The 27,388-nt window shown below is 40.7% G+C and overlaps 1 protein-coding gene across 4 annotated transcripts in view; it reads right to left on the bottom strand.

Annotated features, from left to right (window-relative positions):
- Window positions 1-27,388, bottom strand: part of SGCD (sarcoglycan delta) — a 944,201-nt gene that overhangs the window by 230,799 nt on the left and 686,014 nt on the right. The window lies entirely within an intron of this gene.

Genomic DNA, 27,388 nt, shown 5'->3' with positions numbered 1-27,388 from the left:
AAAGCAGATTGTGGTCCCTACTGTGGACAGCCCTCATCCAATCAGGTGAAGGCCTGAGTAGAACAAAAAGGCTCACCCTCTCTCAAGGAAGAGGGATTTTTTTTTCAGATTCCAACTGGAATGTTGCCTCTTCCTAGGTCTCCAGGCTGCTGGCCTTTAGACTGGAATTGAAACATCATCTCTCCTGATTCTCAAGTCTTAGGACTGAGACTGGAACTAACTACATCATTGGCTTTCCTGGGTCTCCAGCTTGCTAACTGTAGACAATGGGCCTGGTCTGTCTCCATTATTGTGTGAGCCAATTCCTTATAATAAATCTCAGTATCCATACACACATACATGCACATGTGGACACATCCTACTGCTTCTTTCTCTGGAGAACACTGGCAAACATGGTAGTAGGGAAGTCTATCCCTAAATTCAGATTATTAAAGTGTAACAAGAAACAAAGTGAGCATGACTTTGAATTAAAAGAAACCTTTGGAAAGAATTCACCCATGTTCAAAAATCTTTGCCTGTACCACTCACCTTTGAAAGCTGTTGGGAACAAGAGTCACCAGTGCCCCTTCTGCTTCCTGTGACGGGGAAACACCATTATGTGAGAGATTCAGTTCTCAAGCACCACGTTACAAAGTTAGAACTTTTCCTCTCATAGTTCCCAGAATTGGAAGCCAGGCTTAATGTGACAATGTGGGTTAAGTGAGAATGAGCTATGCCACAACTACAAAGAGCTTACAGTAATCGTGACCTTGATGGCAATGGGGCTACCACACATACGGAGAAATTAACTCCTTAATACAATAAACTTGTTGGGCATCGTTTGGTCAGAGTTTACACTTATTACGGCTGACTAGAAGTTGGAAGGTGCTTCTGTGTGTTGGGTGTGGAATCTACGTGCTTATACAAGGGTCTTGACGGATTTACCTTTTATTTATTAATGGCTCTCTACATACTTTGGTTATAGGGAAGACATAGTAAGAATCACTTTTTCCTGCATTGTCTACAACACAAGTATGTCAGAGAGGTTAGCAAGAAACCTCGCTCTCTTGTGCTCAAAACACAGCAGAAAGGAAGAGATGTAAAAGATGAACAGGAATGACACGAATCCCTTGGGTCGCACTTAAAAGGTACAATGGAGGAGATCTCAAGTTAACTGGAAAACATTCATCTAAGGTGCACTTCTGTTTTTCAGGAACGTCAGATACATGCAACATGGTAATAACTCCTTACACTTGTAAAACTCTTTATATTAAACAACAACAACAACATCAACAAAAAAACAAACAAAAGAAAAGAAAAGAAAAAAGAAAGAAAAAGATAACATGTTCCCAAAGGTTATGTGGCAGATATTCCTCATATTTTACTAGCACTTTCAATTTTGGCTCAAATCCTATTATTCAGGAGATGCGAATTGGCCACTGGGAACATTTCCAGGAACAATATTTCAGAATTAAAATCTAATTTCACCAAGATGACCCTGGAAATTGCCAAACTCAGGTAAAAGGAAACCTTTTAACATAAACGGCCATGCGTTATTCATTCCATCCACCATGTGCAGGGGAAACTCGCCAATCTTTTTTTTTTTTTTTTTTTATCATCTAAGCCACCTTTCTCATCACACAATGCCTTGTAATGGGCAAGACTTAAAAAAAATAATAAAGGACATGTCACCATCACTGATGTATGTGTAAGAATGAGACCAGGTCCGGGAAACACAAAAAAGCCATTTGGAGTATCTGAATAAGAGGGGAATAAGAATAGTTTGAAAAAAATACAGTCTAACAAGTAATTAAACAATGAAGATGTCAGCTTAGGGAATAACTCAATACTTTCTTCCTTGACTTCAGATTTAAAGATGTCTTTTTTTCTCTCTCTCTTTTTGACAGAGAAGTACAGTTGCCATAGAATCAACAGACCCTTACTCATATGCCACTTGTACTCTTAATTACATGTATGACCTTGGGCAGGTCACTAACTATTTTGCACCTCAGTTTCCTCTTCTATAAAATATGAACATATTGCCTAGAAGATGGGTGTGAGCATATAACAATGTGTTTAAGTTGCCAGGCATAGGAAATGGCAAGCTATAGGTGCTCTGTAAATGTTACTGCTCTTATTTCAGTTAAAAGTAGAAAAAGATTTGGCCTTAACGTGCTCTTTCTTGGGGGGAACAAAAGGCCTTCTGTTAAGGGTAGAGATTTTTAAGGCTAGGATAATTGCAGGTTTTCCCTTTCTTTCATAATAACATCAGGCACTAGATAGAGAATGGGTTCTTTAGTGGATCTAGACTGAAGCCCACAGAGTTATTTCCCTTAGGTCCAGGCCTGACATGTGGGACTCACCGGAGTTAGTTTCTGTATATTAGAAAGACCTGGCTTCTGGGATGTCAATTTCAGACTAGAGGAAGTATTCACAAAGTTTCTTCCTGTTGCCTCAGATTTAAGCTTCAAATCCTGAAGCAGTAAAATCCAGGCTCTGATGGCCATTCTAACTGGCATCGGGTTATCCTCTCTCTCACCTGGATTTAGCTCTAAGATCGGGTTATAGTGTGGTGACACTTACTCTAAGCCCTGTCCTCAAGTTGATAAGGATGTTAGTGGAGATGTCCCAAAGCTCACTCTAATCTCCTGGATGATGCCAATTTTGCAATCTTGAGGTGGAGAAACACTATAATGAACAGCAGGGGTTTACTGAAGTTCAGTACCTAGAAATGTGCTTGCTGTATGAGTTATTTCAAAACACAAAAAGTAACATCCCAACTAGACATGTGAAACAAAATGGCTGGCCTGGTAGGCAGAGAAGAGTGCCTCTCAGTTCAAATGGACAAATTGGCATTTGGCTCCTATGTTGAGGGTCACAACACAGTCTATTCACCAACCAGCACATATAAGGTGCCAGGCTAGGTATAGAGGCTACTACTCTCAGGAAAGAGGTTAAAAAATACAGAAGAAAGAACCTGAATTTCCCCTGAGGTCGACTCCATATATAAATGAAGCCGTGGAACTCGAGGACTTCCCTCTCTGTTTGGTTGTGCCCACACCAAGACAGAAGAGAGGGAACATATGAACGAACCCTTGTGGGGAGCAGCAGTCAGTAAGCACGTAAGATGGGCATACTGTGTCAACTGCGACTCGTATTAGTTCTTTCTCCTCAACCTCAGGGGGATTCCTTTCACAAGCAGACATCTAAGATTTGTTGTCTTCTAGAAATGTCACGGTCTGATTCCTGTTAAATATCAAGCATGCATCTTAGAAAAGAGAGCCTTCTAAGGCACGCCCATGATCTTGGGGGGTCTGAGGCAAAGTCTACTGCAGCCACACTGGCCTTCTTGCTTGTCTGGACACATCAAACAGGTCCGACCTCAGAGCCTTCATACCTGCTGTTCCTTCTGCCTGCGTACTCTTCCCCATGTTCCTTGCACAGTTGGCTTCTTCACTTAATTTAGTCTCTGCTCAAACATTATCTTTCTCAGAAGGCTTTCCCTGACTATGCTATCTAAATTAGCACACTTGCTCCATCTATACCAGCCCACTGCTTGATATCTAACATTCTTTTTGTTTACCTGTGCATGGTTGGTACCCCTATCTAGATCATAGCTCCATGGAGAGAAAGACATTGCTTCGCTTACTGCTGGAACAATATCTGACATATAGCAGCAGGTCAATAAATAATTTTTCTAAGTAAATGTGTTATCCTTGACAAAGCACTAAAGCCAAGTCATTTTTTCCCCTCATTTATAAGCTGAAATAATGATACCTGACATCATAAAGTTTTGCAAAGGAACTAATATACTTTGAAAACTACTCAATAAACCATAAAATACACTGAAGTATTAGTAATCACTATGATCCTCTTTACTGTTAACTAGCTCTTCTATCAGAGCACCAGGTAAATAATAGATTTTGAAGCTTTGGCTTGATTTATAAACTTGTCCAAGAGTGGGTGAACTCCTTGAAAGTAGTAATCATATTTCATTGTTTTTCTCTTTAGGCCTGACTTAAAGTAGACACAATAAATTCCTGTCGGATAAATGGATGGATGAAGTAAATAAAATGCCTTAGCAAAGGAAACGAGATGGGGCCAAGTGTACAGTTCTGACTCATGAAGCTGGGGACTAAGACAAAACACTGGATATGGTAATAGACTAGCACCCTGAAGAGTGCCTGGGCTGGACCCCAATCCAGAGGTCCAAGCTGAATCACTGGCCCCAAATCAGTAAAACTGTCATCATTAATCAACTGTTCATAAACAGGAGGTCAAACCTGAGTCATGAATCCACTCTGTTAAATGACAACAAATATAAGGCCCTAGGGCGAGAAAGAAATTCCTGAACCTAATGACATGGGCAGCCGAAGGTCTGAAGCTACCAGTGAGGGCATTTCACTAGGATGGAAGGAAATAAGCTGCTGTAACTGGGACTACCAGTATGTGGTCAGAAATGGCAGTGGAATCAGCCATGCATGGGTCTGGGCACTACAGAACTCACTCAGTAAAAATGCACATGTCTCTAATCACATTTAGTTCTCACGTTTCAGGAAGTCCATAGTAAATATGGGAGACCCATTCATGCAAACAACTTATGGTCAGTGATTTTGTTTCACAAAGACAGATTAGATCAGAAGTGAACTGAATGTATATCTAGGCATAAAACTAAAGAATTTTATTTATTTTTTTTAATTTTTTTTTCAACGTTTATTTATTTTATTTTTGGGACAGAGAGAGACAGAGCATGAACGGGGGAGGGGCAGAGAGAGAGGGAGACACAGAATCGGAAACAGGCTCCAGGCTCTGAGCCATCAGCCCAGAGCCCGACGCGGGGCTCGAACTCCCAGACCGCGAGATCGTGACCTGGCTGAAGTCGGACGCTTAACCGACTGCGCCACCCAGGCGCCCCAAAACTAAAGAATTTTAGAGCAAAAAGAAACCTTGGAGGACATGGAACCCAACCTTACCAGTGAATAGGAAAAGAAACTGGGGCTCAGGGTCTACATTGACTTGCTTACAGTCACGCAAGTACTTACTGGCAGGACGGGAACCATGATTTAAATCTCTTGACTCCTCATCTGGTGCTCTTTCCACTTCACCATTCTGTTAGTCCTGAATAATAACTAAGTCAGTCAGACTCTTTGAAAATGGCCATCAAACCAAACAATGCAAAATGCCAAGCAATAAATTAAAACAGGGCCTTCCCCCTCACTCCAGACTTGTGTTTGCAGAAACCCAGAAATTTAAGTCATCAGCAAAAACATCCCAGATATATAAAAATATCAAGATTCCTCTAATAATTTAAAACATATTTTAGAGCCAGAAGGCCCCCTAGCAATCATTAACTACAATTCCCCAATTTTACAGATGATGAACTACATCTTAGAGAGGTTAGTTTGCCAGTAGCATAGATCTGGTTAAAATGACCCAATAATTTCATAAAATGATTCTTATGCTATTCTATATAGGTGGTCTCAACTCTGGGAATGGGTCCCTGGGATGCTATGAAAAAATCCCTTGTCATTCTCATCAAACCAAATGGACATGCTTGCAGAAAATGATACATTTCCATTGTATTAGAGAAACATTCTAGAGGTGATGCCATTTGCTCTATAACAACTGAAAAACAATTACATTTTTTTTGTCTGACATGTGAAACACACCTAGGTTAAACGCAATTCCCCAAACCAGTATATAATATGGGGCTCAAGGCACTGGGGGACTTTCCCATGGCTTGACCCAGAGTAGACAACCTAATAGATTCTTGTTGGATGGATAGATGGATAAGTGGATGAACACAGTAAGTAAAAGGCCTATAGTAGAGATATAAAAGAAAAGGAAAGGGAGCCAGTGTTATTCGATTCATGAAGCTGGGAATTAAAATGCTGGAATAAAAACACTGGATAAGGTAACAGATGAGTGCACAAAGACCCCAAATCAGACACCTCAAAAAATGCCCTCAAACCAGGGGTTCAACCTGAACCACTAATTAGTTCAAATGAAGAAGTAATGTCTGTAATGTAACAATTGATATGGTGCACGGGGCAGAGGGGGTACAAACCAAAGACCTTGCTGGGGTAAATCTAACCCTTGAATTTACTAAGTGAATAGACTGAAAGTCACATTTCAGACCAAATGGTCTGAAATCACTTTAACTGGTCTTTGGCTACAGAATTTCAAACAAGTAAGTGATCTTGTCCCCAAATGTTCTGATATTAGGATATACAAATTTTACCATAAGGCTAAGATTGGAACAAAAACCAACCAGTGGGGTCAATTTCTGTGGATTGTTCAGAAGGCCACAGTAGGATAGCCAGAGGGTGATGACAAGAATGGATACCTGGACTGGCTGTGACAATCATGGAAGAGCTGATTCCCATCATATTCAAGAAGCCACCCATGACAAATATGGGTACATGTTTGTAAGACTCCATGCAAGAACGTGTGCCTATTACACCTGTCTAGTTGCCACTGGAGGCTTGTCAAACATTATTAAAGATATGAACACCTTCAGCCCAAGATTTTAAAGAAATGCACTTATTTCTTTGCTTAGCGGCATTAGCACTTCCTCATTCATCCTCCTTTCTGGGAAATTCTCATTCCATTCACCTGCATAGCCCTTCTTCTAGCTCCCACACCCAAATAACAGTACACTTTCTGCCTTTTTGGTCCCACTCTAGTTTATTCCTATGAATATCAAAAGAAAGAGAGAAGTCTTTTACGACAAGCTCTTCCACTCACTGTTATATGGCCCTACATTAGTGGTTCTCAACCAGGGGTGATTTTGTTCCTCAAATGGAAATTTAGCAATGTCTGGAAGTAATTGAGGAGAGGGGTCCTTAAAGCAAAGGTAATGGTATTTGGTGGATAGAGGCCGGAGTTGCCAGTAAACATCTAAGATGCATAGTACAACACCCCCCTCCTGCCCCTATAAAGAATTATTTGGTTCCAAATATCCAAAGTGCTGAGGTTAAGAAACTCTGTCTTAGATAATTCAAATATTTCTAGGTCTCGGTTTTCTAACTGGCCAAAAAGAGAATACTTACCTGCTATTCCTAACTCACTCTCTTGCATGGAGGATAGATTGGTAATGTGCACATAAGTGTTTTTTTTTTTTTTAATTTTTTTTTTCAACGTTTATTTATTTTTGGGACAGAGAGAGACAGAGCATGAACGGGCGAGAGGCAGAGAGAGAGGGAGACACAGAATCAGAAACAGGCTCCAGGCTCTGAGCTATCAGCCCAGAGCCTGACGCGGGGCTCGAACTCACGGACCGCGAGATCGTGACCTGGCTGAAGTCGGACGCTTAACCGACTGCCCCACCCAGGCGCCCCGCACATAAGTGTTTTGAAAAGTACTTTATACATGCTACTTTTCTTTTTAGCTCTTGATACTTTCTCAGATAATATGAGGAGGCTTAAAAGGTGCTTATAAATCTTACTCATTTATAGTACAATCTTTGTACTTTGATTTTAAGAGAGGGTCTTTATTCTAAAGAGAACACAGAGCGGAGCTTTTTATTTATCAAAGTCTACAGAGCAAGCATTACCATCCCTGTTTTTTGAGATAAAAGAACTGGTAGAAGGAACATCTGACCCTTTCCTCAGGAAACAAACAAACAAACAAACAACAACAGGAGTTATAATTATTTTGTTCATTGGTTTGATAATTATTTGATGTTAATATGTATAAAACAGTAACAATAATATAACAAAAAAGATTATTATCAATCCCTTACAACTGTTCAATGCTAAATGCTTTATATACATTGACAGCTTACCCCTGAGGTAGACCCTATTATTATCCACATACGTAGAAGATAAAATTAAGTCTTCGGAGCAAACTATTTGCCCAAGGACAAATAACCAGTAAATGGTGAGGCTTGGAATGGAATCCAGCCCTGTGTAATGCAAATGCTGCTAGTAAACACCATGCCATATTGTGCCTGGCACTGAATGTGCATCCTAGGGGTCGGGAGGAAGGGAATAAAAGTATGAATCAGATGTGGTTGCTGCCCTTATTAGCTAGCAGTCTCCTGGAGGAGATCAGAAGCAAATACAAGGGGAGACAGTAATAAGTGTCAAAGATGTGCCAATGACCTTCCAGAATGGAACTCTAAAATTGAGAGCTTGAGGCATACGGATTCTAAGCACTGAAATAAGAATTAGGGAAAAAATAAAACAATGGAAAGGAGGCACCCAGGCAAGGTTCCTCAGGTAGAGAGCAGTGCTTCATTACTTTTAGTGCTTACAGAACTGCTCTGAACTCTGATAGTCCAGCTTATACTGATTTGAACACGGTGATGATGAGATCCGAGTCACTGGGTCACCTTCCCGGGGCTAAGTTTCTTTTGCCACAATTCAAGGCCACATACTCAATCAAGGATGGCAAATGTGGCCGTGTGTGATGCCACTGCTCCACTGAAATACAGATCAAATGTCATAAATGGGCCACAGTACCTTTCCCTATGTCGTCGGGAAAGGTCTCAGAGTCCTTCTTAACCTTCTTCCCCAGTCATTAACGTAGTTGAATAGCACATGAAATAAAACCTATTTCACCTCTCTGGGTTTTTTTTCTATCTGTATGCTATACCTCCTTTACAGAAACATTTGTAGGTGGGATATAAATAGCATTAGGTAAAACAGGAGGGTTGAAAAACATGGAGTCCCTGAGACAGGGCAGTTAACATTAAGGTCAAAGGCACACCTGGGTGGCTCAGTGGGTTAGGTGTTGGACTTCAGCTCAGGTCACGATCTCACAGTTTTTTGAGTTTGAGCCTCGCATTGGGCCCTGCGCTGACAGCTCAGAGCCTGGAGCCTGCTTTGGATTCTGTCTCCCTCTTCTCTCTCTGCTCCTCCACTGCTTGTGCTCAATCTCAAAAATAAATAGGTAAACATTAAAAAAAGTGGGGCGGATTGCCTGCATAGCTCAATTGGTTAAGCATCCAACTTGGGCTCAGGTCATGATCTCACAGTTAGTGGGTTAGAGCCCTGCATTAGGCTGTGCAGTGACAGTGTGGAGCCTGCTTGGGATTCTCTCTCTCTCTCTCTCTCTCTCTCTGCCCTCTGCCCCTCTCCCACTTGTGCTTTCTCTCTCTTTCTCAAAATAAATAAACTTAAAAAAAACAAAATTAAGGTCAAAAAAGGATCCAAATCTTAAAGAAGATGTGTTATACATATACAATGGAATATTATTCATCCATAAAAACGAATGGAATCTTGCCATTTGCAGCAAAATAGATGGATCTAGAGAGGTATAATTCTAAGTAAAGTAAGTCACTGAGAGAAAGACAAATGCCATATGATTTCACCCATATTTGGAATTTAAGAAATAAATGAACAAAGAAAAATAAAGAGACAAACCAAAAAACAGACTCTTAACTATAGAACACAAACAGATGGTTACCAAGGAGAGGTTGGGGGGAGGGGAGGGGTAAAATAGGTGATGGGAATTGAGAGTACAATTATCTTAATGAGCATAGAGTAATATATGGAATTGGTGAATCACTGTATTGTACACCTGAAACAAATATAACATTGTATGTTAACTACACTGGAATTAAAATTAAAAAAATAAAGATAGCCTCATTCAAAGCAAGGTGTTTATAAAATATTTCATATATGCTAGTTAATTTTTCTAATCTATAGTACAATAAATTATGATTCTAATATCGAAAAAGACCCAAATCTTGGGGTGCCTGGGTAGCTCAGTCAGTAAAGCATCCAACTTCAGATCAGGTCATGCTCTCACGGTTTGTGAGTTTGAGCCCCGTGTTGGGCTCTGGGCTGTACTGACAGCTCAGAGCCTGGAGCCTGCTTCAGATTCTGTGTCTCCCTCTCTCTCTTGTCCCCCCACTCATGCTCTGTCTCCCTGTCTCTCAAAAATGAATAAACATTAAAAAATGAAATTAAAAGAAAATTAAAAACACCCAAGTCTTTTAGCAGAGGGTAATTTTCTGTTAAACTTAAGAGTTTACTATTCTTAAGGACTGGATTTACCTCTAAGTTTCCTGGCAGTCATGGCAAGAAGGGAAATACTACTAGGGGATATCACTGCCATTTTCTGAACAAGGAAAGAATTATATTTTTTTTCCCTTTTAGATAGCACTGACTCACACAAGCATCCTGCTGCATGAGTCCTTATTTAAGGAAAACTGAGTAACTGTTAATATAGGGCATCCATTTTAGAAAAAAAGTATTTGAGGTGAATTGATGAATAAAAGAGCCAGTCTCAGGGAAACTGCATTGTGACATGTGCCTTTGACCATGAGGAGGCCATCTCTGAGAGTGTGTGTATGGCTAACTTCAAACTCATCCCTGATAGTGGGAAAAAAAAAAAAAAGAAAGAAAGAAAAAGAAAAAAACAACAAGAAAAAAAAAAAACGGCTCTAGAATGTGCTTTTGGAAGATAGGCCTGTAAGTAATGGAAAATTCTTAGACACTTAATACTGGATAGAATGCTCTTTCAAATGGACAAGAGTGAAGTTAAATTCTAAGGTCAACGCATAAAGTGGGATTAAGTCAAAAATAAAAATTAGTCTTGAAAATCTCTTTGGTTTTCCATAAGTAAAATATGGAATGCACAGTATTTTTTTGACCCAACATAGTGTGTGCATGTAAATATATGATGCTTACTGTAGTGTATAGTATTCAATAAAGATGACACAAAATAGATTGTTCTTAATTATGTGAGTCTGAATAATTAAAGAAATGTGAGTTAAACGTGCATTTGAAATAAGTTCTTTTTATCAACAGGACTAAACCGGTGTTGTCCAAAAGAGATATAATGCAAGACGTAGGTGCAATTTAAAATTTTGGAATAGCTACATTAAAAAGTAAAGAGAAACAGGTGAAATTAAATTTAGTAACATTTTGTTTAACCCAATATACCCAAACTACTACCAATTCATCAAATAACCATACTAAAAAATATAAATGAGATAGTTGGGGTTTTTGTATTAAGACTTCAAAATATGGTATGTATTTTATATTTATAGCATATCTAGATCTGGGCAAGCCACATTTCAAGCACTCCAGAGCTTTACACGTGGCCCGTGGCTACCACATTTCCTGTATCAGTGCAGATTTAAGCCTTTTCTACCCTTTGGCATTTTTTCCCAGATTTTAATTAATGAAAACTTCTAGTAAGCACCCAAATCACTGTGATCATTTGGGCTGTGGTGGCCTGCACAGTCTTGTTTACCCCACAGCACTGGAATCTCAGACTGGATCCCCTGGAGTTGATCTTGTCTCAAAGACTGATACACAGTCCCAGCAGCTGTTCTGGTCTTCCCAATTCAACACCTCATTAAAGCCTCACTAGTCAGATGGCGGTGGCCAGGCTTAGAAGTGGGGAGGAGGAAGTGTCTCCTTCGAGAGGCCTGGGACCAGATGGCCTGCTCTGTGGGCTGTGCTGGTTCCTGAGTCACCAGATGCAAAGGCTCTAGCAGGGGGCCCAAGCAGGTGGTGTGTGATAAGTCAGGGTTAATGAGGCAAAAGAAAGCCTAAGCCTCTTCACAGATTTGCTGGTAGAGGCCAAGGGGAGCAGAGAAAGCTGATCTTGGGGCCCCACCCTGGCTTCTGTGACCAAGTGTGCCCCACACCTCAGGTGATCTATAACAGACACCTCTTTAACAGTGTCTTCTTATAATTTGCCTTTGGAACAGATCTGAGACTCACTGTAGAAACATTCCCATTTTTCTTCTCCCTAAATTCCTGGGGAGGCAGGTACTATTATTATTTCCTTCTTCTGACAGATACAGATAAGAAAACCCCAGACTTGTGGACATCAAGAGACATAGAATAACAAAAGTTTCAAAGTAGGAGCCTGTGGGCTATTTGGGGCCAGGAGATGCAGTTTTGGGGATTTACCTAGAGTTTTAAATAAAAAAATACATAAATAAAAACTCAGGCATTTGGATTGTGGATTTCTCTCGCAAATTGTAAGATTTAGCAACGAGGCCCAAATTCCTACATGATTACAACTGGCTAAGGCTGAGTAGTCACTTTGCTTTTCATGCAATCAGGGACTCTAGGTCCAGAGCATCACAGTCCCCTGACCCCCCAACCATCTTACCCCTGTGCCTCTTTATTTACTCATTACTTGTCAGTCCTTGTAGATCTTTGAATTTGGGGCCTTGGCTTAATGCATTAGACTTTAAGGGTATGTACATTTCTTTCCTTCTTTCTTTCTTTCTTTCTTTCTTTCTTTCTTTCTTTCTTTCTTTCTTTCTGTATTTATTTTGAGAGAGAGAAAAAAAGTGAAAGAAGAGAAAGGGCAGAGAGAGAGAGGTAGAGAGAATCTAAAGCAGGCTCTGTTTTGTCAGCGTGAAACCTGATGCAGGGCTCGAACTCACAAACTGGGAGATCGTGACCTGAGGCAAAACCAACAGTTGGATGCTTAACTGGCTGAGCCATCCAGGCACCCCAATGATATGTACATTTTTTAAATGGAGGAAACTTTAAGCTACATAACTAAAGGCCCACGGCAGAAATTCAAACACCAATACTCTATGGGAGAGGGAAATACTTATTTTTGTTATGGCCCTTCTCTAGGCTTTGATACCATGTGCCTTATCTCAGTCTTCTTGCCAACATTATGGAATCCATCCTATTATGTTTTCCATTTATTAGATGACAAAACCAATGCACAGAGACCGAGAATGGTGCTCAAAAGCATGATCATGTAAACTGTTAGTGGGTAGGTGGCAATGAGCTCCATTTGCCATCTTTCTATTCCTTTATAGTGTTCCTCTCACTCAATTCTCAAGAAATAGTGTGACCTTTTCCCTACACAGTGTTCTTCAGATAAAGCCTTTGAAAGAAATACAATGTTTTTTTTTACTTATTTTTGAGAGAGAGCGAGAGACAAAGACAGAGAGGAGAGACAGAGAGAGAGACCGAAAGAGAGAGAGAGAGAGAGAGAGAGAGAGAGATAAAGACAGAGAGGAGAGAGAGACAGAGAGGATCCCAAGCAGCCTCTGTGCTGTTAGCTCAGAGCCTGACATGGGGCTTGAACTCACAGACTGTGAGATCATGACCTGAGCCAAAAGCAAGACTCAGAGGCTTAATGAACTGAGCCACATGCCCCAGAAAGCAACACAATTTGAATCATAATATCTAATGGGCCTCCTAAAATCTTATACAAGTTCCTTAACCTCTTGAGATTCAGAATTTTCTAAATAGCACAACACATTTTCAGCAGTGGAAATTGGGAGGTATGCTTGGGGGAGCGTACAGGTTCAGAAAATGCTGATTTCCCCCCCCCCCCCCCCCAATCTTCTTAACTAAATAAGCTGTTAGAGCAGTTACTGTAATTGCCCATCTACCATGTGTGCTCACAGCCATGAGTAGATGTGACTCCTCTCTCCGTTCCAAGAGAAGACCCTGCTTAATTCAACCCCATCAGGGTCATCTGATTCCACCTGCACAGTGATTGGCTCAGGTTAGGCGTGTGAAATAAGTTGGTCCACTCAGAGTGAATCCCCAGGTTTTGTTTGAGGTGAGGGGGTGGGGGAAAAAAGAGAGGCTATTGTAGATTCTGGATGTGCAATATACTATTGGAACAGCTGCTGCCATTTTGCAACCGTGAGTGAAACCATGTGAGGAGAAGCCAACTTCGAGTTCCTACAAAACTGAGGGATTCCCAGAAAAAAAAAAAAAAAAAAAGGATCAAAACTCCAGTCAAAGCCTCGTTCTTTCTGGACTTTTACATTATCTAGCAGCCGAGAGCATTCGCCCTAATCCAGACACAGCTGTTAGGTATAGTTGAAAGCACTCTTCTGGTGCTTTCAATTTATTTAAGTCCAAGATGACGAATATCAGGGGACCATGCTAACCAATGTACTCTCCTACTGACTGGCTAGCATACTTGTAACAGCAACTTATCATTCCAGTGATTCAGCCATCCCAGTGGGGATGGAGAAGTAGTATGAGGCAAGGCAGCTGGAGAGCTGGCCCTTCCATCTACAGGGGCTCCTCCTGGGCTACCACACTCATCAAGACAGCAGCTGATAGCATTGGCTTTGAAGTTAGAGTAACTTCATATATTTGGGTCAAAGCAGGCACTTTCTTCATGCAAAGTGTTGGGAGACCCAGAAGACCAGAATGTGGCACTTGTTGTAATATCAGTCGGTGACCTACCTATGAGTGGGTGGTTTGTGTCAACTGTGCCTTCCACCTTCCCTAGAGGAACACAATTATACAAAGAAAGAAAAGGAGTGGATCATGCCAAGACTTTCAGAAAAGCCAGGACTGTTTCCTGAGTGCTTTTTATATTTTCTATTCTTATGCCATTGTATTGGGGTGAAAAGGGAGCCATAGGGGTTCTTGAAGCTGTGAGCATGGGTAAGACACCACAATGGATATGAGCAAAATGAGTGAATCCTCCTCAAGTCTTAGTGCTTTAAAGTTTAAGACAGGGGTCCCAAACTCAAATGCCTACAGAGGCTGGCAGGTGACTTTAACGAATGGACGCCCAAGTAGAAGTCTGGAGACTGTAGATCCTGATAGGGACATGTCTACTTAGCTCCAGTTGAACATTTCTGACAAGAATCTTGAAATGTGTTTTTTTTAAATGTAAAATTTCTTTAATGTGAAATTTTCATTCATTTTTTTCCTCTCTCAACACTGACAAGATTAAATGAAACACGTAGGTGGGTGGATTTGGCCCTCACACTAAAAACAATTGAGGGAGCTGGCTGGATTACCAGAAAGGAATAAGAGGTGGTAGCTTTTTGGTTCTAAGGAATCCAAGTGGAGAGTGACTGAATGAGGTGGGGAAAGTGGATGGAGGGCTGTGGCTCCCCCATGTAGGTTAGACACAGACACCTCAGGGCACAGGGTTTCCGTTGGGATGGCTACATAGACTCCTGTCAGGACCGAAGCCAACCGTACTACTGTTGGGAGATTCCACAATGATTCCTGTGACCAAAAGTAGCAGCAGAGAACAGAGCCACGGGCATAGCTACTTGATCTCAAAATGACCTCATGGGGGTTAGATAGTACCAGTGACCACTGTCAGGGTCTGTAGCTGAGGCTGTCTCCCAGCTTGGGGAAGGGAGCCCACTGAAATTCCTGATATGTGCTTCTCATCAATCTTAGTGAAGTACTCTTAGGAATTAGAGAAAGGTAAATAACAAAAATGAAGACATCTGACATGCCACAGAGTAGTCATAACTGCTATTGTGGGGACTGTCATTTCCACATGAAAAAAAAAAATCATGAGTGTTCTCCAACACTCAAGGTTCACAAAGCTGGTGAATGCCTCAGGTGCACTCAAACCCTAGACTCCAGTCCCAAGTCCCCTCGGATCCAGGCTGCTTCTCCAGGTGTTCTTCCCATACTGAACCCCCCCCCCTTTTTTTCACTGTTGCTTACATTTTGTATACTACCTAGATAGCAGTGGCGGTCTGATCCAGAAATTCCAAGAGTATTTGACTAAAATATTTTTTTTTCTCTACTATCTGTTAACTGTATGGAATGAACATTCCAGAGGACATACTTTGAGAAATGCTGCATTATGCACCTAATGGTTTAGAAAATAAATGATTTCAAGGTAAATTTCCACTGCCCGTTTTACCGCCATTACTATTATTTCAGTCCATTAAAACAAAATTTAGATGAAGTGTCTATGGCCATGACATCCCATTTTTTGGTTGCTCTTGAATATTTTTAAATCCTTTTTTGTGAGATCCTAAGTCCAGTTGCTACGTAATCAAAGCCAGTTTCTAGAAGAAGCTCTCTCAAATTGTGGAATACCATGTGCTCTGAAATTCGAACCCACGGGATGTTAATTTATGGAGGTGATGGACTGATGACATGCCGAGGCCAATGCCATTTCCTGAGGGAAAGGGGCTGCCATGCTGTGCAGGGCCTTGTGCAGAAGAAGCACCAGGTTTGGGCAGGCAGAAGGGGGAGTGGGGTGGAGGCTGGACAAAAGCCTTCAGTGGGTTTTCCCCAGGAAAGGAAGGCCAGGCAGAGTAAATGGTTTATCTTTCTCTGTATACCATATGTTTTCACTCTTATGTGGATCCTGAGAAACGTAACAGAAGACCATGGGGGAGGGGAAGGAGGAAAAAAAAATGTTAGAGAGGGAGGGAGCCAAGCCATAAGAGAATTAAAAACTGAGAATAAACTGAGGGTTAATGGGAGGTGGGAGGGAGGGGAAAGTAGGTGATGGGCCTTGAGGAGGGCACCTGTTGGGATGAGCACTGGGTGTTGCATGGAAACCAATTTGACAATAAATTCCATATTAAAAATAAATGGTTTAGGACTGGCCAGCCTGAATGATTCCAATGATCTCTGGGCCACATCTAATCTAAAACATTAGATGATTTAGGACAGGGGAAACCAGAATGGCATCATTAGAGAGTTGGATAAGGAGGTGGCTGGGACCTGACTTCGGACTGGTTGATTTGCCCATGGCAGGTATGCTCCCCAGTGAGGTGGTACTGTCCTTAGGAATTAGCTAGCTCTGGGTTTGTGAAGTCCCCAAATGCGAGAGCATCAAGCATAGTGAAAATAAGAGAATACAGTTAATATAAGTGGCCTTGTTTTAAATGGATGCCAAAGAGATAGATACAAAATCTAAGTAAAAACGCTCTTCGAAATTCATGGCAACCGAACATGCGGTTGTCAGGATGAAGGCAACAGCCAGTGGGAGATCCCCAGGAGGTCCTCATGAAAGTAAGTCCTGTCAACAGAGGCCAAGTGCAAAGAACATTGGCGCCAACTACGATAGTACTAGTCGAGAGAGGCTTTTCTGCCCTTGTTCTCTTCTCCCTTGGAATTTCCGAAATGAGACTTTTGGGGGACTCAAACTGCCTAGATGATTCTTCATTATCAGAGTGTGACCAGAAAAGTCATAGGGTCGGCCCTACGTTTATTCAGCGAAAGGGGAAACTCTGGGTGTATTGAGTGGGTTTGAACAGGTTATATTGTGTATGAGAGAATAATCTTGCTGTCTGATTGCATGTTATGATTCTCACTTGCTCAATGTACTGGTTCTACCATAGCATTGTACAAAAACATACACATATCTAAACAAATACCATATTTTGTTGGCTACATTCTACTCAGTGGGGCTCAACAATACCAAAGGATTCCTTAAAAGTAAAAACAGAATATAGAAAGCATGGAGTCTGAAATGTTCTTTCAAAGTATTTTTCAGTTCATTTAACACTGACAATTGTATGGGTTTTCCTTTCTTATTTCTTCTTTTTTTCTTTCTAAGTTCACTGAATTAACACTCAATGTCTAAAATAGCTATTGCTTGTAGTTCAAGGATATTGTGAGTTCCAACGAAGCTTCTTGTGAACCCATAAAATATCTTTCTCTTAAAAAAAAAATCCCTGCTGAGATCATGGTGCTAAGATCTATGTTGGGACGAACCTGTTACTTAAATTGGCAATTTCATCTGGTCCAGGTGTGTATTTTTAAAACAAAAGGATTTAGTTTACCTATCAGATGGTACTTGATTAGGGTTCCCAGAGTTATCGTTATAACTGAAGCAGCCAGGATGGGTTCCTCCCTCGGGTAGCAATTTTCCTCTACAATGATCCTGCTGAAGAAGTTCGGGATTTACCATTCACTGTGTTCCAATTCCCCTGCGTGCAACATTTAGCTACAGAAGCATTACAGTATGCCCTATTTTTTTGAAGGCATATTTCTTTTCTCCACTTTCAGATATGGTTCTTCTATGTCCTGATCTTGAAATGAAGTTCAAATGCCTTTCTTCAAAAGTTTTAAACTTCAGGTCTTTTTATGGCCTTGTTCGAATACAATGATTACAATTTGGTCTTTCTGGATGATGGGGTGAAAAATGATGTTCACTGAGTGTTTTATTGCTTCTAATCCACTCCCTTCCACAGCTACTCTATCAAATTAATTCTGCTTCTGCTTTGGCTGCTCCTGTCTATGTACATTCAATTCATAACTGGAATGCTCCCCTCCCACCTTATTTATAGATTTTTTACTAATTTTTCAAAGATTAACTCAAAACTCACTGCCCTTACTTGGTTAAAAAGCAAACACAGAACTGCATCTGGAAGGTGCCAACACATAGGTCTGCAGATCCCTAAAGATCCCCATGCCCTCCTCCTACACTTCAAGTTCAAGAACCAGCCATGCAGATTTCTTGGAAGTTATCCAGTTCTTGGCTTGGTTTGGTGATAAATCATGGGGAGACTGGGGCTAGCCCAGCCTGCTCGGACATTAGTGATGAGGAAGAGGCCATAGCTGACTGTTGCCTGCAGGCAAGGCAAATCACAACTACGCAGATGGATTGCCTCTTTCCCTCCAATTTCTCACTCTGAGGCCCCAGGGAACTTAACCTTCAGGCCCCAGTGCATCCTATTCCAAGAAATGTTCTATTTCTACTGTGTGTCTTTCTTTTCTCCTTTCTGCCTGTCTCAGATTTGGCTACCTCCTTCCCCAAGGGCTTCCTGGTTTCTGTTCCTGTGCCCCTGATTTAGTCCTCTAGGATTCTATCAGGCTTCCTCATAATCCTAACATGCTGAATTGGGAGCCAGAAGCTTCCAGGGAAATATACACTTCTCTAGGAGCTGTCTGCAGCTGTTGGTATACCTGGGATGTTTGCTTTGTTGCAGTGGGATTAGCTACAAGTGTTGGCTTGCAGAAGGGACTGGAGGGTAGGGGAGTCATAGTGTACCTTGTCCCTTCCTATCTTTTGGATGGATTGAAGCCTCTTGGGAGAGACAGACTAGGGGAAGAAGCTGTTAGAACAAGTCAGCACAGATTTCTAAATAAGAGATAGGCTGCTTTGTGGCCCATGAGGAACAAAAGAGACATAAAGTTGCAAGGAGATTTTTCTTCTTTTTCTGCAAGGATCTCAGATGTGCTCTGACCTCTTCCATCACCACTAACCTCAGGAGAAGCTATAGCCTGAACCACCAGTATGAGCTTTGACATCTGAAGACATTCCATGATGGGGTGGGAGAGAATGAGGGGGGGGGGGCATCTCTAAATGGGCTTGTGGGTAGGGGAAGTCAGCTCAAGTGAGACAGGATAATAGGGGTAATGGTGGCTGCAGCTGTAAGACTGGTTTATGGGGACAAGCAAGGGACCCCTTTGTAGATGGTTAAAACAATGGATGGGGGTACTGTGGAGAGAGCCTATAGCTTGCAGTAATTAAGGGAGGGAAAACATGCACCAACATACTGTTGATATAAAAAGGAAGTTGGGAGAGGACATCCCGCATTGCCAGAGGCTGGTGGAGACTGGCATATTTTGCAAGTTAATGGTGCAGGATAATATAGCTAATAGCTATCATTTACTTAGTGCTTCCTGTATGCCAGTCACTACCTTGCAATCTTTCTCCACATGCATTAGCTTAATCTTTGTAACAACCCTCTAGCATTGGCACTATTATCATCACCATTTCATAGTTGGGGAAACTAGGGTTTAGAGCAGTTTAGTAAATTCCTGAGGTCATAGCTAGAAAGTCCTGAGCCCCTGAGACCCCCATGCACATATGGAAAGTTAATATTACCCTAATAGCACAGCAAAATGGACTCTGGGCACACAGTGAATATCCATCTTTCCTTATACCCTGAGTTATGAGGTTTACTTTCTACCTGTTACCCCAATTATCCTTTTAAGAATCTCAAATTTGAGAGGACACATCTCTAAACCGGTTTCAGCTTCAATCAGGACCCAAATTGAATCTGTTTCCTTTCAAACCCAGCTGGCTGCTCTTTCTGCGACCAGCTGGAGCACCCCCCCTACCTCACCAGAGAGCTGTCAGCAGGGCTGTGGTGGCCCATCTTCAGGACGCCCTGGCTTGCCACTGGCAGATACTATGTCAAAGAGAGGAGACAAACTGCTATGGAAGTGCTAAGGAGTACATCTGAGCTGCCTACAGGAGAGGAATGTCTGCAGCCAGGTTTAGAGCCATCGTGAGTGTGCAAAGGCAAACAGGGTAGGTGGCCTCCAGAGTGTTTGCAGGAGACTCTGACACGTGATGCCTACACAAGGGTGAAGCATTTTGAAGACCACCCGGGACTACATCTCCACCTTCAGTGTCCTATAGTTTCTCCACCTTGCATTATTGGCTAACAGTTCTTTGCTATGTGGGTTGTCCTGTGCACTGTAGAGCCTCTAGCAGCATCTGTGGCCTCTACTCACTAGATGGTAGCCACCACTCCCCCTAACCCAACTTGTCATCTCCAAAAATATCTTCAGACGTTGCCAAATGTCCTTTAGGGGACAAAATCACCCCCACTTGAGAACCACTTCACTTTCCCATCTTCACAAAGCAGTGGTTGGATAGGGAGAACTGGATGAGGCTAGGAGTCAGGAGACATGAGGTCCAGGCTCCATTTAGCTCTTCCTAAATGGCACTGAGAAACTCTCTGTTCTCTGGGCCTCAGTTTCCAGATCTGTAAAATTACAGGGTTGAGAAGAATGATCTTTTAATTTAGGAAACCTTCCTTCCATGCTATCTGAAGTCTCTAATAGTGTCATACAAAACAAAACAGAGCAACTAGCCGCAGTTGAAAACTGGTGTCGGAGGGAGTCATTCCAACCCATCTGGTTTATTGATTAAACAGCTTATTTCTTGGCAAACACAAATTAAGCCTTGTGGATACCACAGGAATGATTCAAATATAATACAGATCAGTGTTCCTCAAGAGGCAGTCATGGGACAGTCACACAAAATACTATTTAAAAACATAAGATTCCTCGGTCAATACCAAATCTAATGAATCATTATAACCATTATACTTGCAGAGGCCTGGAAATCTGTATTTTAATACACTCCCTGAGTAATATTGTGCATATTAAAGTCTGACAACTACAGATATAGATGATGTTCCCAAGGAATCTGCAATCTCTTTGAAGATACAGAAACCAATTTTTAAAACGTGAAAGGCCATACATCTTTAAAGATGGTAAGCACCGGGAAGTTGCCAGAAGGAGAGGCAATGGCTGAAATACCACTCAAACCTTCCTATCACTATGACCAATGATTTTGAAGACCATTTCATGTGCTATTGGTCATTCATAAATATTCTTTTGTGCAATGCTTGTGGGTTTTTTTGCCCATTTTTTTGAGTTGTCTTTTATTGGTGATTATAGTAACTCTTCATGTATTGATATAAATCATTTATCAAATCTCTATAATGCAGATATTTTCTGTCTCTTGCTTGTCTTTCCTTCTCCTTAATGCTGTCTTTGATGAGTAGACATTTTTATATTGAAAAAATCCAATTAATTATATACTCTTTTATGTTTATGTGCTTCTTATGTCCTAAGAAATCCTTGGTATCCTATACTCATGAAGATAACCTTGTATGTTTTCTTCCAGAAATTTAATAGTCTTAGTCTGTGATCCATTTCAAATTAATTTTGCTGTGTAGGGTAAGGAAGGGGCTGAATTTCCTCTTTTTAATTTTTTTTTTTTTTTTTTTTTTTTTTTTTTTTTTACAATTTATTCACTTTTTGAGAGACAGAGACAGAGTGCTATCAGGGCAGGAGCAGAGAGAGGGAGGGAGACACAGAATCCGAAGCAGGCTCCAGGCTCTGAACTGTCAGCACAGAGCCCAATGCAGGGCTCAAACTCACGAACCGTTAGATCATGACCTGAGGTGAAGTTGGAGGCTTAACCGAGTGAGCCACCCCGAGACCCCTGAATATCCTTTTTTTTAATTTTTTATTTTTATTTTCTTTAACGTTTATTTATTTTTGAGACAGAGAGAGACAGAGCATGAACGGGGGAGGGTCAGAGAGAGAGAGGGAGACACAGAATCTGAAACAAGCTCCAGGCTCTGAGCTGTCAGCACAGAGCCCGATGCGGGGCTTGAACTCACGAACCGTGAGATCATGACCTGAGCCGAAGTTGGATGCTTAACCGACTGAGCCACCCAGGCGCCCCTGAATATCCTCTTTTTAAAACCTAAGTTTGCTTTTGCTAGCACCACTTGTAAAAAAACAAAAACAAAAACAAAAAAAACCTCTCCTCTCTCCCACCTGAACTGCCTTGCTACCCATGTCAAAAATCAGTTCACTATATAGGTATTAACTATATATACTTGAGTATGTATATATACTTGAGTGCATTTCTGGATTTTCTTTTCTGTCCTATCCTTCAATTTTTCAGTTCTTTCACCAAGTACCATATCACGTTGATTCTGCAGCTTTATACCAAATTTGGTACTAGGAGATATTCAACTTTTTTCTTTTTCAAGACTCTTTTGGCTATTCTTACTCCTCTGCATTTCCACATAAATTTAGAAATAATGTGTATCTACAAAAAAAAAAAAGTCTCTTTGGCATGTGGACTGTGATTCCATTAAAACTATAAATTAGAGGGGTGCCTGGGTGGCGCAGTCGGTTAAGCGTCCGACTTCAGCCAGGTCACGATCTCGCGGTCCGGGAGTTCGAGCCCCGCGTCGGGCTCTGGGCTGGTGGCTCGGAGCCTGGAGCCTGTTTCCGATTCTGTGTCTCCCTCTCTCTCTGCCCCTCCCCCGTTCATGCTCTGTCTCTCTCTGTCCCAAAAATAAATAAAAACGTTGAAAAAAAAAATTAAAAAAAAAACTATAAATTAGAGGGAAAATGGAGAAATGGCATTATGATGCAGTAATACTCAGTTTTCCAGTCTAAGATATCTGTATTTCATTTCTCTTCTAAAGAGTAGTCTGTCTCCCATCACAGGTAGGTCTTTCTGTGTTTGGCTATCGTACTGACATTCATAGGTTAGCAAACGGTGAGAAGTCTCCCAGCTAACATGGTTCATTTAATTTCCTCTTTTAGGAATTTAAATTTGAGGAGGTGAATTCTTCAGATTCAATATCCAAAAAAATAAGGTTTGGGTTTTTTTGAGTTTTCCAAAGATGATCCAGCTCCTGGGTTTCTGTAGACTTCAGCTGTTAGGCTTTTTCTTTAATTTAGTGAGTTATTCAATATCCTTTTAAACATTTCTTTCAGGAAGGTACACTGTTGCTTATGGCCAAAAAACTCTAATGTGACTTTTAACATTATTATAGATGAACATAATTTGAATTAAACTAATCCATATTATAATTGCTTTTAAGATATTCTCTGTTGGTTCATGTTCAAATTTTTTGATATGATACCAATTTGTACCCTAAGCAAAAATGACTTTTTGGAAAAATTCAGAGCAACAGAAGCGATATAAAAATCTTAAAACATCAGTCATTTCATGAATTATATACTAATCATTCAAAGTTAATTGGAAGCATAGCCTGTGGAATAATTCTTCTATTTTAACATTTGTCTCAAGTAATATCCTAGAAGGGAGCTGAGAAGATAATAGTGAACATACAATTATTTTCGTTTCTTCCAAGATGCTCAAGAAATAAATGAATTTAAATTTAGAAAGAACCTGATCACATCCAGAAAGAGGGTACTTCCCTATAGAAGCCAACTTCTTTTCCCAAAGCCCTCAGTTCCCTAGCCTGGCTTCAAAGCACTCACTGCATGTAACTTACAGGTAATTCCCTGGTAGAAGCTGATTACTTCAGAAAATGTGCATGTGCCTCCCTCTATGACCATCATACTTTCTGGATTTCTTAAGCGATATGAACCCAGGAGATTCCAGACCTAGCAGCATTACAGACCTCCACTTCACCTGCCATGTCCATAATTCTCTGAATGGCTTTTTCCACATCTTGGACCCCTGGAGCATCTCTCTCCTTATAGCAAGCTGAGTCAAGGTGTCATTACTAACAATAGCTGTTGGAGTCACTCCTGTTTTCTGCAGCTGCTTTCAGTCCACATTAAATGGATGTCTAGTGTCACTTGATATCAACCCATGAAAGGACTGATTTCAATCAAGAAACCAGGCACATTTGTGAATTATCCTGGGGTTGTGGCAAGGACTAAACAGCATACCACACATAAGTTACTCTTTAGTACCCTGGAAAATAGTAAATACATATTAGCTATTGGATTTTATGTTTTTACCATGGTGATAATCACCCGGAATCAGCAAGGTAGGAGTTATTTCACTTATATTGATTTTCCAAAGTACTGAAATTCCCACCTCTAGATTAATTTCATCCTTTTACATGAGAATTGGTTCCTTACTATCTGGAAATCTCACTAAAATATACCACTATGTATCCTTGGGCATCTTAAATATGCCATACTAATTTAAGGGAACAAGTTCTTGATAACTTGGATTATCATCGTAAGCAATTATGATACAGGCTACAGCAGAGGCCCTCAAATCACATGGACTGTTTGTATAATCACATGATTTGTTGTGGATCTCTCTGAGAAGCGGAGTGAAACCATGAACATTTGCTCCAGAAAAATGCACACATGGAGCAAAAATTAAAACAAAACAAAACAAGCTCTGGCATATACAAGTTTTAAGAGGATTCATGTGGCCTTAAACGGCACAAGTCTCCAAGGAGACCCCAAAAACCTCATGCCTCACACTAAGCAATGATGTGGAAAAGGAGCAAGAGGAAGGAGATAAAACTTGACAACATGCCAGCATTTTGCACTCTACCAGGCTTTATATGCATGATCATATTTAATATTCCCAACAGCCTCATGAGATATATTCTATTTACACCCATTTATACTAACTTCTCAGATGAGGAAACTCAAGATCAGAAGAATATGTGGTATAATATAGTAATTGAACAGAGAGGAGACTCAAATTCTAGAGTCCAATGTTGTAACACCTGTGTTTTCTAGTTCATCCCTTCTCTGTTATCCTTTCTCCCCCAGCAATTATTATACCTATCTCTAATAGGGGTTAAAGTGAAACCATTCATTGAGAACCTATCTCAAGTCAATCAATGACAGAGAACCTTTATATGTAAAATCTGTTAACCCTCTCAAGTTGCCATGCATGATGTATAAATAAGTATTCTTAACTCCAACTAATAATTACAAAAACTGATACTTAACCTGCCTAACACCAGATTTGAGCCCAGATTTACTCCCAAAGACTATGGTCTTTCCCCTCCCACTTCCTTCTAAAAGCTATCCCTGTTTCATATGCACCACCAACAAATGTAGCCATTTGTTTCTTAGGCCCAGACTGATGTGAACTAAGAGTCTGGCTTCAAGAAACTGTATAGGGGCTTTTTGAAATTTTTTCTACAGTCAAGTATGTATCCTTAATGTATGAGGTCTTGCCCACCTCTTCAGGGGCTCACTGTTCTTTGTACTGAGCTAACGCTAGTCTTTGGGAAGATCTTGCTGCCCCTCCTACAAAATTATTAAACATCCTCTGTCTTTAAAAGCAATTACCTGAGCTGCCAAAGGAATCACAGGGAAAGCAGCTTCAAATTACAACAGAGAGTTGCAGAGCATAACTATGTTGTCATATACCATTTCTGTTTATGGATTTCTATACAGACATGTATCGCTCCTCAATAGAGACTGCTTTATGAGTGTTTTATTTTCCACACAAAGCAGTCTCTGGGAACATTGAGGTGTGACCACAGTATTTTGTTACCTTATGCTTGGCTTCCTTCTTCCGTATAGTGAAGAAAAATGTGATGGCCTGTTTTAGTTAGAGGAAACCTGTATAGCTGAGACTTCTATTTGGCTATCTCCAATACCCCAAAGTATATCACGTATTTCTTTTGCCTTTTGCTCACATTTTCCACAGGATAGTTCATAGACAATTGAATGAATAAAATAAAAATTTATTTAAACCAGAAGTCAGAAAACCAAGTCCTACAAAAAAGTCCAGACTGCTTGTTGCCTGTTATAAATAAAGTTTTATTGGAACACAACCATGCCCATTAGTTTATATATTATCTATGGGTGTTTTTGCACTATGATAGCAAGGATGAGTAGTTACAACACAATAGAGACCATCCCCCCCTACAAAGCCTAAAATGTTTACGATATGGCCTTTGTAGAAAATGTCTGCCAACCTTCAATATACTTCCTGGGTGATGGTCACTGTGCTAAGTGATATATATACACATTTAGGGCCCATTGTGACTTTTGGGAGGTTCTAGGCATTTTTGCCTTTGTGGTTTCTTCCTCCATAAAAAATGATCAAAATTATATTTTGTGACTACTATATTATAAATATAAATATATTACATATGAAAACATTTTCTTTGATTTTAAATTCATTTTATTGTCCTAATTTTAAAAGAAATTAAAATACTTTTGTGGTGCTCCAAAAATATTGTGAGCACTGTGCCCACAGTGCTTAAAAAACATCAGCCCGACCTACATCATAGATAGGATTTATACTTCTTAGAAGCCCCGTTAGAGAAGATGAGGAAACCAGATCTTCGAGCATCTGATGTCCTCTGTGCAACACAAGCCCACACATGTAGCAAGAACTCAGACTCAGGTTTTGTCAGACCCAGGAGAGTGAACTCTTAATCCCTTTGTCATACATTTTCACTGCCTCCCCTTCCCTGCCATGATCATGGGGACAGTTAGGTAAAATGACCCAAGAACCACCAGAAAAGGAGAGAAGCTTTTCCATTAGAGCACTCGGGCTACTTAAGTGCCTTGTGATCCTCATTACTCTTAAAACTAGTAGGCATTTTAATTAGTACTTGCAAACAGTTGTAGATAAGGGTTAAAAAAGATTATTTCTCAGAATGTTTTTGCTCCCTAGAGTCTTACCAGGAGCAGGGATGAGATGACTTCTCTTGTCATGTAGTCCCTCCCCTATAGTTCTCCAGTTAAGGAAACACAGAATTTTTATAGTTGTATCTGTTCACTAAAATATATGACTTGGCATTTTCACTCTCAGAATATATTGAAAAATAATTTAAGCTGCCTTCCAGTGTTATCTACAACTTGTACAGGACATTGCTGGCTGCAGAGAAAGCTCAGGAGACTACACAGAAATGAGAGATTTGAAAGATATTGTCCCAAAGGGGAAGGAATAAGTATATTACTTTCTTTTTCTTTACAAACATGTACTAGCTAAGAACTTCTGAAACAAAAAGAAAATGTCTGTTAGCATAGAAGCCTGAGAGTCTAGAGTAACAAGTACAAGGGACTGTCCGCTGAGTGGAGAAAGCAGTTCCTCAGCGAGCCCCATCGCTGTGTATCCTCACCAACATTCATGGGTCATCATCTCAGGGATGCCAGGAACCACCTCTGCTCCCAAATCCCTCTCCATCCAATTTCTTCAAATCATTTGCTTTTGGATCAAGGCTTTGAATCAGTCACATTGGCACCAAAATGAGGGTAAGGTTGTGAGGGTACGGGGTCAGGCCACAGTTAACTTTTGACATGAGTTAAGAAAGAGAAAGAAGGAGAAGTCTTAGAAATACTGGGCCATATGGAAAAGGAAGACAGATTCTCTTGGAGGCCTCTTGGAGGCCTGTTCTACGGGAGAACAACTTAAAGACTTAATGACTCCGGGAATAAGAGTTACCAAAAAAAAAAAAAAAAAAAAAAAAAAAAAAAAAAAAAAA

This window comes from Herpailurus yagouaroundi, unplaced genomic scaffold, assembly GCF_014898765.1.
Source record: "Herpailurus yagouaroundi ecotype Mexico unplaced genomic scaffold, PumYag 29, whole genome shotgun sequence".
Classification (NCBI taxonomy): domain Eukaryota; kingdom Metazoa; phylum Chordata; class Mammalia; order Carnivora; family Felidae; genus Herpailurus; species Herpailurus yagouaroundi.
The sequence above is the reverse complement of the archived record's forward strand: the minus strand, read 5'-3'. Positions and strand labels throughout refer to the sequence as shown.